At 44.3% G+C, this 7876-nt stretch overlaps 1 protein-coding gene across 1 annotated transcript in view; it reads left to right on the top strand.

Moving 5' to 3' along the window:
- The first annotated feature begins 221 nt into the window (after nucleotides 1-221).
- cdh11 (cadherin 11, type 2, OB-cadherin (osteoblast)) overlaps nucleotides 222-7876 on the top strand; it is a 98899-nt gene continuing 91244 nt past the window's right edge. The window contains exons 1-2 of the mRNA XM_061746167.1: nucleotides 222-335; nucleotides 433-691. The gene's annotated coding sequence lies outside the window, so the exon portion shown is untranslated. The remainder of the gene's footprint in view (nucleotides 336-432; nucleotides 692-7876) is intronic.

The raw sequence follows: 7876 nt of genomic DNA, 5'->3' as shown, positions 1-7876 counted from the left end.
ACATTTTTTGCACTTTTGTTATACCGTCCTATTAGAATAAATGTTCAACTACAGAGAGAAAGTGCGAGGAGAGGGTGGGTTATTCTAGTTTCCAACGCCCTCCATCGGCAGCAGCGTCGTTCCTCTCCTCTCCCCCCCTCCCTCCATCCCTCCCTCCCTCCCTCCCTCGCTGCTGCCGCTCCGCACCCGCTCACTTTTCCTCAGAACGCATCTGAGGCTCTTGGTGGGAGGACAGATAGACGGTACCGGATTTCACACCCGAACAGAGGGATGCTACGGTGATCTCCCATCTTTTCTCCCCCTGCACCCGCCTCACCACATCTAACCCCTTCCACGTCAGTTTTGGGACCGTATCAAGTCGCACGGCTGCTGAATCATTTCTTTTCTTTTTTTTTTTTTTTAATCTATTCGTATTTTTTTTCAACTCACCAGAATCCGCTTGGCTGATTGAGTGCGTTTGCTTCTGCGCTCCAACTGGAAAGCAACTTGGTTCCTGCTTTGATTATCATCCATTTATCCCACCCCAACAGAAAGAAAAAGAACACTGGGGGTTTCATTTAGTGGATGTGTTGGACATCTGGCAAAAGAAACAATACAACTTAAGAGAAGTGAGCGTTCTGGACTGGCTTGTATGTATTGGGGAGGATTTCACTGGAGAGACGAGCTGCGCACGGAATCCGCCACTTTCGAGGTAAGAACTACTTAAACTGAAGGATTTAAAATAACAGCCAGGTGATTATCGAAGCTTTTCTCCCCTGGTGATGTGATTTCTGTCTCCTCACTGCCCGCGCATGCAGCTGTGGAAGATTGGAGAGCAAAAAGAGGAAAGACACCAAAGTCAAATGTTTTGGGTTCCCAGGATACTGTGGAGAGATTCTGGAGATTAAACCACATTGTCTCAATAGCACCGCACATACATCTCGTAAAGGTCACAGTGAGAGGATTTCAGACTTCGCTATACGTCTGAGTTAAATGAGGGATCTGGCACCAAAACCCCGCTGCTCGTTTTGCGCAGTAACGGCGGTGACAGTGCGCTGCCGGCTGAACAGAGCAGACTTTCTTCTGTCCTGCTGGCCACGGGGTGACCGTTGGCTCTCTGTGGTTTTAACTGAACACATTTCTTTTTACGGTGTTTTTCTGGCGCAGAGTGCGTGTTTGTGTGTTTGTGTGTTTGCACTTCCCCTACTACCCCCGTATGAATCTGTGCGCCTCGGCCAGCGCATCTGATGCCTGCGTGCATGTGGATGTGTGCGTGTTTGGCCACATACAGAGAACCCTCGCATTCTTGTTGCCTCCCGGCGGCTCCATAACAGGAATATACAACTTTTCCTCAGCTCAGGCCTGGCGTGTTTGAATGCGTCTTGCAGACATAAAAGTCCTACAGCGACTTCGGAGACTGTCACTTTTTTTTCTCATCAACTCATTTCAATAGGTAAAAAAAAACAACGTTATTCCTCCAAGAATAAAACGTTTTTACCCAATTTGTCATCATCCGACCAGTCTATATTATCATCCACTTCTTTAATTCATTAGTTGCTATTCTTTCCCCCTTTTCTCTCTTAGTCTTCACATATCTTTAAAAATTCCATTCTCTTCATGGATTTAAACTGAATAAGCGCCAATCCCTACAGTATTCCGGAAGGATTTTATCTCAATCCATCTGCGTGTTTTCTGTCTCCGCGTGTGCGCATTTCACCTGCCCGGAGCCGCGTCCACTCACTCATTCCGCACTCAATTAGGTGCGCAGGTCTGGACCGCGGTCCCTGCAGGGCCACATTAGCGCTTCCCTTTTTAAACTGCTCTACAGACGTCCGCCGAAACAGACTGGACGTGGATTGTGTACACATTTATTTGGTCTGATGTGAATATCTGAGAGGAAATGTGCGTCTAAAACCCGTGCCTCTGTAATTCCGCTGCGTCTTCAGCGGGGGCGTTGGGGATAAGGCTGCACGGTCTTTGGTATTCATCGCACAGCTGAAGATTTCTGCTCTCCAGCAGGCTATAATCTCAACTCTCTCCCTCTCAAAGCGCTCAGACCTTCTGCTTTCCACACTGTTGCTTTATGAAATGTCTCCCCTATATCCTGCTTACTTTTGCTCCCCCCTTTGAATTTCAGCCACCCCCATCCCCCTCCTCTGGTCCCCCCCTCCACCACCATGGTCTGCTGGGAACCATTGAGAAAATCATTTGCTGCTGTTGTATTTTATTCGACATAGGGGACTTCTCGCCATCCAGGCCCGGCTGGTTAGCAGTTCTTGCAGTGCCTTTGCAAAAAAAAAAAAAAAAAAAGACAAGTCTGCAGCCAGCAGAGCATACACAGATAGGTGGATTTCAGTAGGACTTGCTCCAGTTTGTTTGATTAAAGAAAGGAAAATCTAAATTCTGGAGTTGTATCTTCTATGTGTAGATGAAAGGTTTTTTTGGACCATTGCAGTTGTGACTTTTTCCCCCCACAACATGTCCTTTTTATGTGGTTGCTTCTCAAACAGAGCTCGGTGTATATTTTGCAACTGGCCCACAGATCAGTTAACCTTGCAAAGAAAAGCGGAATTCCCCCGTTTGCTTTTTTTGGTGCTGGTTGACATTGTGGTTCAGTAGCCACTTCACACACATGACAAAAAGAACATCCATTTATTTATTTATTTTTGCATCTGCTTCTGATATTTAAGCTACAGCAAAGCTTTTTTTTCACCCTTGTTTCAACATTTTCAAGCCACAATGTAAACAAGTGCATCAAGAGTAAAACAGAATTCCTCTCTTTTTTCTTGTTCTGGCTGAATTTGTGGTTCACTGGTCATTTTTTACACATTACGAGAAGAGAATATCCCTTTCCAGGCCAAGCGAGTGTATATATCGTACAAGAGGACAGAGAAGGGGAAAGGGAATCAGGGGAGAGGTTGCGGTCTGCAGAGGATAAGAGGTAAAACAACAGGCTAGACAAGCGGAGGAGCGGGCTGAGACGAAAAGAGCGTGACTCCCATCAGGATGTGAGGAGAAGGTAGGGGAGGAGAGGAGGGCAGCGTGACTTCTATCAGGAGTCTACTTTGTCTCATTCTCTTATGAGAGCCGCTGCTGTCTGAGCTAAAAGGAATCCTGCAATGAGAGGCTGCCTGCCTTCACTTAGCTGTCTGAGGAAGGAACAGTTCCAGCAAAAGTGTGGGTTTCACGCCTGTGGAAGTGATTGTGTACTTTAAAGGCAAGGCAGGCGCGCTGGTACCCTTGCACCGGTACATCTCTGTGCTATTTAGGGGTGAGCCGTGCTCTGGAACGTGGCTTGGATAGCAGACGAGAGCGGGGCGGTGGAGGTATCAGATCGTGCACTGATGTTCATCCAAGAAATCACACAGAAACTGACACAGAAATGTCATCAGATTTGTTGGATTTCAAGAGAGCTGCTTCAGGATCTGGCAACGGGAATACTGTGACTCATGCTTGTGTTCCTAACAGGAGACACAGATGCTGTTAAACATGCGAACGTGCACAGTCCTTCAGGAGAAAACAAGGCTGTCCCAGTCAAGTTAGATGCTCTGACGTTTTATAAAGATACAACATGTCTGAATGTCCTCTGATCTGTTTGCCTGGCTTGCATGACTCGCATTAAGACCAGGTTGATGGTTTAAAACCCACATTGCTCTTATAGAGGTCCCCTTTGTTCAATTTTCTTCTTTTTCTTCATGCTTCCATGTTTTCTTTTGATTTTGTCCTCAGATTCTGTAGCATTTCAGCTCTTGGATAGCAAGTTTTAAAGAGCCAAAGCCAAGATTAAATTCATTTTTCAACATTATTGAAATGAGTAATTTTACATTTGGAAAAAAGATGACATGATGTCGAGTTTCAAGGCTGCAAACCCAACTGTTATAACTCAGTAAGATGCATTGTTTTATTGTTCTGTAATCATTACATTTATATTCAGTTATGTAGCAGCTCCTCATTCTTGAAAGTTGGATCTTTGTAGAAAACAGAAAGGGAGGGTAAATGAGATGTTGGAAACAGTTGAAAGGGAAAGGGGGAACAAAAGGAAAGAGTTGAATTAGAAGAGAAGTGTGAGACTAAGAGGCAGCTCGGAGAAGGAAAGCTGGCGTAAAGAGGGGAGTGAATGAAAGCTTTTCCCGGTGACGACAGAGGGAGCTGTTGGGCTGTGCTGCTGCACAGACGGCTCCGCTCTGGTTGTTTTCCTGCTTTCTGACTTTTTTTTTTTCAAAATTCTTTACCAACCTCTCCCTCTCAGAGGGCCAGCGAGAGAGATGGAGAGGTAGTTAGGCTCCCCAGGGACAAGATTCAATCTGCACACCTCAAACTGTCTCTCTCTACCACACACAGACACCATTCTAGCCTGTCCGGATGGGCATGTCCACAGTGACTGCTTTTGTTACCTTCACATTACCTCCCAGTGAGACTGATGGGGTGGCTGTGCCTTAGCAGCTCTTCCTTTCTGTGTTCCTGCTGCCTCTGGGTCTGCAGGTTCGATAGAGAGCAGCGTCACAGCTATAACCATCCGTTTTACTCTCCTCCCCCCCGCATCTTCGCCCCCATCTACTTAAGTTGGCAGCTCTTGAAGCCGTGGAGATGTTCCACTGATTTAAAATTTCCCATGGCACTGCAATTGGATTATAACTCTAATCTTTGGTTTCAACCAGAAGGAATGACAGAGTCGGTAATTAATGTTTTTGACCTCTAATCCTCTAACTTTCATTCCTAGAAGCCAAAATAGAAGGTAGTAGCTTATTTGTCTTCGTTCAGTGAGAGGGAGGAAACACTTTTACCGGATATTCGTTTATTTTTTCACATGCAAGGGAGACCAACAACACAGGTGGTTCAGTGTTGTTGACATAGTCATAGTTCTTTCCCAGTAATAGAGTTAGTTTCCTTGGCCTCAAGCATGGAGTTTGTATGTTTTTTTTTTCTTGCGCTCATGTGGTTTGAATTATTCCTTCAGCGTTCTACACGCCAGCGATTTTAAATTACAGTCCACGAGATGCAGTTCATGCACTCTGGTGCGTCTTTTCTTCTACTTTGTGGCAGGGAATGACTCCAGTTGCTGAACCCACAAAAAGGACAAGCAATAAAAGAAACACTAGGTTTTAGTTAGCTCACTGGAAAATGTCTGTAATTTTGTAGAACATACACAAAAGTAGTCACAGTGTGATTCGTGAACGTGTCTCGCATTTGATAAGTGTTGCTGAAGTTGCACGAGGGCCGGGGAGAGGAGGCAGAACGGTGGCAGAAAACAACGAGGACGTGACTCAGAGCGCTCGAACGAAAGACGCCGAGCACAAAACACAAGTGCGCTGGTCCTCGATGCTAAAGCGTTGTGTGCTGTTTTCCAGAGGGAGCCGACTAGAGCTGGGTATCATCACTGACCTCCCGATACGATACGATTCCGATACACTAGGTCCCAAGACGATACGATTTCCGATACGATACGATTCGATATCGATATTCTGGTTACAATAAGGGAATAACATGATCCTTCCACGCGCCACGTCCGGCCAGAGAAACCCCACCCTGCCTGGTGAAAAGAAGCAGCCTGCTCACTCCTCAAGTAAGGAGGAGACTTGAGCTCAGTGCAGGGCCTCCCGGGGTTGGTAGATGGAGCAATGCCCAGGACTGACTTAGGTAGGAGCACTGGGTGATAAAATTGGGGAAAAAATTGGGATTAAAAAAAAAAAAAAAAAAAAAAAATCTTTTTTTTTTTTTTTTTTTTTTTTAAATCGATACTTGGATTTATGTATCAATAATCGTTCCTACACATGCATATCGATAAAATATCGATATTTTTAACCCACCCCTAGAGCCGACTATTGACCCTCACTTTGGGCGACCCTTTCTCTCCCGCGTGCGGGTTGTGGACAGGACAGGCCGCCCGGATTTACCGCCAGGTGACGAGGCGGGAAAGTTATCGCGATAACAGTGGAGTCTGGATCGATGTTAATTCAGAATTCATGAGTGATCTCATCGATTTTAATATTGATGATCAGAACACAGTGTGGACGGGGACATTGATCCAAGTACAATGAAAACTGATTACCCCAGATAGAGTGATATTGATTTAGATAACGTGTGTGTGTGAGAGAGAGCACCAGAGGTCTTTCATCTAGAAAATGCTGGCCTGTACGTGAAAGCCCATGTATTGCTGAATGTGACTTTGCAAGTGTAATATGCGCTGTGAGTATTCTGCAGATGTGTGTGTTTGTGTGCATGCACGTGTGTGTGTTAGAAAGAGAGAGAGTGGTCAGATCTGTGTGATCCTGTGTAATTTGTTGGCTGTGACAGTCGTTTCATGCCATCAGGTGGTTTCCCATCTCCTGCCATCAGTCACCTGATATAAAGAAAAGAGAGTCTGTTTTATTTCCCTCAGTCATTTGTGTTTCTGCTTTGAATTCATTTATTCATTCGTCATCTTTGTCATGTACTCCACATTTGTGCCAGGAAGAATTCGGGGGTCTCCTTAAATAATAAGTAATAATTCACAGCTGAAAAGGCTTCTGGTTTGTTAAATTGTCTGAAGAACAGAAGACTTAGTGATGAAGAAAGACAGACAGAGGAAGAGAGACAAATTTCTCTGTGTGGGTCAAGGAGAGATTTAATGAGTCGTTTGCGTCTCATTATTCAGTATAATAATTAACTGTGTGTGCGCGTGTGTGTGTGTGTGTGTGTGTTCACGTTCCTTTCACAGACACCAATGAAGCGGTCAGTCATAGTCTCATTTTTCATCCATGAACTTAAAATCCCATCAATGTTCAAAAAGTCATGCAAATCACTAAATTCACAAAATTCATGAATGTAGAAGAAATGGTCCACAATGATCCACAATTTGTGCCCCAGAGAAACTCTCTCATACATTCTCCCAAGCCCTCCCCCAAGCATGGACCTTCACTCTTCCTGTGATTGGCTGGAGAAATGTTTGTTTCGAAATTACGGAGCCAGAGCTGTGTATGAAAAAAAACATTTTCTTTAAATGTGTACTTAGGAGATAAACAGCTAGCTGCTGGTAAGGAGACATTCACTAAATGTGCTGAAAAGTATTATGGGTTAGAAAATGCTTAGAATTGCTTATCTTATCTTTAAAGTGGAAATGAGAAACCATTTCCAGCTGTTTTTTGTTTTATTTATGTTACTTCTACATTGTCTATGCATCATGCCTCTGAACAGTTTGTAATGCGACGAAGTTATCTGAAGTGTTCGCTGACCGGTTGAATGTCTAGAGGTTCTGATTGGTCAAATTTCTGTAAGTTCTCACGAAGGGCAGGGCTGGCTCGTAAATGTGCACAACTCCAGTCAGAGATCAAGCTACGATAAACAAAACTTTGAGACTACTTATCTATGTCTACGATCAAAACTGGATTCAGATATAAAAGTCCCCAACCAGACGAACTGCAACAAATAAGATTACACGCCAACTGCTCCATGTGTGACGACTTTACAAGCAATTCAGCTACACTGGAAAATGTTTGTTGCATCCTAGCAACCAAGTACACGTCTTCCAAGACATTATGGACACAAAAACAAAACCATTTGTATGAAGCAGAAGCCGATCACTGGTTCTTTGGTGGCTGTTGGAGACGTTTGCTTTTAAAATGAACTAAGTGTTCAATGTATTTTAACTCTTTATCATCTATTTTCCATTGGCTGGGCCAATAACGTCATGGTGCTTAGCCAGCTGTCCTTTTCACGAACATGCACGGCACCTTCTATGGTAAAATCTGACCAATCAAGGCATTCCTCACCTCATGATGCAGTTAGTTGAGCTCCTAAAATAAAGTCTTGCACCACAGAACTTGGATACACCGTATTTATTTTGAATAGAAATACAGCACCTCATGCATCTCCTTTATGAGCTTACACTCGACGTCTTGCAAAACCTAAAAAAATATCC

Source organism: Cololabis saira, chromosome 17 (genome assembly GCF_033807715.1).
Source record: "Cololabis saira isolate AMF1-May2022 chromosome 17, fColSai1.1, whole genome shotgun sequence".
Taxonomy (NCBI): Eukaryota; Metazoa; Chordata; class Actinopteri; order Beloniformes; family Belonidae; genus Cololabis; species Cololabis saira.
Note: the sequence above shows the minus strand (reverse complement) of the source record. Positions and strands in the feature narration are given on the sequence as shown.